The sequence below is a fragment of the Camelina sativa genome, chromosome 13 (genome assembly GCF_000633955.1).
Source record: "Camelina sativa cultivar DH55 chromosome 13, Cs, whole genome shotgun sequence".
In the NCBI taxonomy this organism is placed as follows: domain Eukaryota; kingdom Viridiplantae; phylum Streptophyta; class Magnoliopsida; order Brassicales; family Brassicaceae; genus Camelina; species Camelina sativa.
This window is the reverse complement of record NC_025697.1, coordinates 14,168,752-14,172,979: the sequence shown is the minus strand read 5'-3', so window position 1 is coordinate 14,172,979 and position 4,228 is coordinate 14,168,752. Positions and strand designations below refer to the sequence as shown.

Here is a 4,228-nt window from a genome sequence, read left to right as displayed (position 1 = left end):
GTTTTACGTTTCGATTAACAAAGATTTTATAGAGATCGATTCGATCTATATTTTCCCTTATGTTCGGTAATTAATCTTCACAAAGATCATAAAACGTAGTTTCTCACGTTTCATTTGTCGTTTTTTTTTTTTTTTGTGTGATAACCTAACTTTTTATGGTATTCTGAAGACTACCAATCTTCAAATAAAGGTTTTCACTCTATATTAAGTGAAGCTTTGTGTTTGGAACCAATATCAGTGTGGCCCATATATATTATAATTTTCAAAGTTACTTAATAATCAAAGACCACAATTTACGACCAATTAGTAACATACCTTGTTCTTGCGCTGACATTGTAGGAATCTGTTAAGAGGGAAAAAAAAAGGCAAAGGCGAAGTGAACGGGGATGACAGAAAGGGCAATGGTCCCTGTTAGCTCGGCAATATCGTCACTCTGACCAATAAACTTAAGAATCGGCGTGGCGAACAAGTACATAGGAAGAAGTAAGATGCAACATAAGAAAAGAATGATCCAATATCGCTGCATATATACTCCCAAAATATAATATTTCCTCGCTCCAAACGCCTGACCGCATAATGTCTCCAACGCACTCGCCATCCCAAGCTGCATAAACATTTTCTCATAGATTAAACAACATACAATCCCCAATAATGTTTTAAAGTGCGCACATATATACGAGTAAACCGTAGTTGAAGCCGAGTGTGAAGTTGTTAATAATGGCGATGGCAGCGAGTTCAAGATCACCGAGATGGCCACCGAAGGCTTGAGTAATGATGAGGATCGAGTAAGTAGCGAGTCCGGTAAATATGGACGGTCCGACAATATACCATAGCTTCTTAGTCTCTGTCCATATTTCTCTCGTCACGCCTCCACCTTCCTCTCCCGCATTCAAAAGAGAAACAGTTGCTTCTTCTATTGCTTTTGATCCGGCGTCTTTCTTTCCCATCGCCGATCGTCTTTTTTAAGATAAAGGACGACTCTTAAATATGATAATATGGGAAATGGGAAACTATAAATATGGGGCATCGAACCCTAATCTCTAGGTTTAGCATGGGGCACATTACACCAAATGTACTAAGTAATCAATATGGTAAGCAGTACAATTGAACAACTATTAGTAAAGAGCATGGGGCACGTGCCCCACCTCCCAACACAAGTATTTTTCTTGATAGCGGGTAAGTAAGTAAGCAATAAATATTGCTTTAGTTTCCTTTGGCCCCCTTTCATTCAAGTCTTCTAGTGTATATTCAATTTTTCTAACCAAACCATCCAAGGTTTTATTTTATCTAGGACACTGTGATGTCATGGCTTACACAATACTATATAACTTAGGTTTTTTTTACTTGCATACTAGGTAACGACTACCATATAAATTTGTAATTATGCTTTGAGGGAAAAAATCATTTGTGGTTGTTGTTGTTTGCTGCTTTTGGAACAAGAAGGGAGACCAAAATAAATATGAATAAAATAAAACAAAACAGACTACATCTAAAATGACAAGGAAAGATGACTAAGTTTGGTTGGAAATCAATGCGATCAACTTTTTAGGTAATGATTGCTAATTTTCAAACAGAACAATTCGGAATTGAAAATAATTGAAGAGATTATTGTAAGTGCATCAGAGCCCTGAAGGTAATTGGAGGCTGCGAAGTGTTTCAGAGGTCTGATATGATGACGTGGCATGACGTGTTGATGTGGAGAAAGATTGTGGGACGCGGTGACAAGATGCGTGAGAAGGAAAAAAGAAGAGATCAAGATATACTCGAAGATATTGAGAGTATATTTGATTAGAAGAGATAAGGATGGATATATTCAAAGGAATAAGGAATATTTCATTTTAGTTAGGATACACAAAGATCTAGGTTAAAAATCGTTTGTGTGGGTATAAGTAGACTAGGGCTAGCCGCAAAAAGAGCTAGCACTCGTGGGATAAAAGTTGTGAGTTTTGTAAACCTTCAAGCAAACACAAAAAGTTTTGAAGGTGAGTGTGTTTTAACTCTTTTAGATCTACACAGGGTTTTGTGTTAGATAGATTGGAGAATGAGCTTAGTTTCAAGTCTTGTAAGAAACGAGAGTTTTTATATAAAATTGATTAAAGTGTTTGCTTGGCGCGTTCTAAGTGTGTTATTTGGTGTGTGGTGTTCTCTATACCGTAACAATTATTAATTAGATTGAATATAAATCATGTGGTTGAATTAAGATGTTAAAAACGTAATGTTTGTTAATCACCATTAGTAAAGAAACCGTTTACAATTTGCAAAATCAAATACATTAGATGAGTTTCTTCTTGTAATGGAATCTATACTATGAAAGTTGCTCAACTCTCTCTATATGAGTGACACGTCAGCAGTGAGAGAGTGACATTTGTCAACCCAAATTAAAAGCACCTAAATTAAAAGCAAATATATTCAAAATTAAAGAGGAATTTGAAACATCTTCCATGTCTTTTATTCTTTTTTCATATCACAAACAATTTTAGTATTCTTTAACTAAGTAGATGCATCGCCAAAAGATAAAAATGTATCGCAAGTAAAACCAAAGATTTACTTCGTCCTCTTAGGCTAAACCATGAAGATATGAACATATGGTTTAGGCGTTATAATTTTCTCAACAATTTGAAGGGTTGCGCAGTGACTGATAATTTGTTTAATATTGTAGAAAATTTTATGAAAGTGTGTCCTTAGAGAAATAAAATTTTATATATGAAAAAGATCGGAGTTTTTTTCACTATTGAATGAAAGATAGTAAATCAATGATATAATGTTGGTCGAGGAAAATACAAAGAGAAACGAAGAAGGAAATTAAATTAAATTCTAGAGTTATATTCAAGAAATTAAATAGCTAGCAGGAAAGGAAGATGTCTATCTTAATTATAACCATTAAAGATTTAACCAACTTGCATAAAAATCTTTTTGATAAAGAGAATTTGAGAGTCTCATGGTATTAAATAGAATGTTTAAATGTTTTTATTTACTAATCAAATGTACAAATGCTATGATTATTTTATTTCCTAAAATAAATTTGCTAATAGTTTTCGTCTACAAAAATTACTTTAGAATAAGATTTAGCTTTAAATAAAATTTAGTATTCTTTGCCTCCTCACAAAAAAAATTAGTTTTGTTTGTTAATATATAACTTTTAATCTGTCAAATGTGAAAATATAAGAAGCAAAGAAGATCTTGCAATAATTGTATATATATAGATATAAACAAACCGCACGTGTTACGGGTACTCATCTACTGTAAGTGAATTAGACTCAATTTGTGTTCTCTGCGTAACGATAACACATAACGAGAAAAAACATTAACCACAACAAAATAGTGCGCACCAACACAACTTGGGCTAGACTTAGTTGGTCATATCGAACTAATGGGCTTTTTGTAATGTTGTTATCTAGAGACTGCAGTTTTAGCGTGTTACAGATTTTAATCTTTTTTTAAATATACTAGGATAGTACATGCATTACACTGCAGTATAGTTTTTTATTTTAATTATTTTAAAGATAATTTTATATATTGTTTACAATAATAATTAAAAAAAATCAAAACATTTGTTGATTAATTATCATTTTTTATTTGTTATTTACCTTAAAAAAACATGATTTGTCAACATTAAAAAAAAAGATAATATTTGAATAATAAGAAAATCTAGGATTGCAAAAGGCCAAAATCATACCATATAATTCTCATATTGAAATTCTCTGAAATATAATCCGCCTCAAACCCAAACCAAAAATTATTTCAATATCCACTTCTCTCGCATATTCAAAATCACATCATAGTTATGCTTATGTAGCATTAAAACTATGAATGAATAAAAATGAAGATAATGTTTTACGTATTCGGTCCTAGTTTCAATCTCTTCATCAAAGAAACATCTTTATTATTCTTGCTCTATCGTAAAGCATTTCGAACAAAGATATGTACTTTACTCTTGTGGTGTTTTAGTCACCAGTTTAGTATTTGTAAGACTCTAACATCTCTTCTTCCAAAACAATGATAATTACTTTACTCTAATGGTTTTTTAGTCTGCAGTTAAGTATTTGTAAAATTCTAACATCTCTTCTTCCAAAAGATGAGTCTTGCCTACAATCACAAGTTAACCTTTAACTCTTTATTTTTCATCACAACTTTTTCAGTCTAAGCATTGTCTCCATTTGACTAAACTTCTAACTCTTTATCCTCTGTCACAGCTTTTTCATCATCTTTTTTTTTTTTTTTTTTTTTT

The 4,228-nt window shown here is 32.1% G+C and overlaps 1 pseudogene; it reads right to left on the bottom strand.

The window, feature by feature from the left end:
• LOC104738236 overlaps positions 1-947 on the bottom strand; it is a 3,899-nt pseudogene extending 2,952 nt beyond the window's left edge.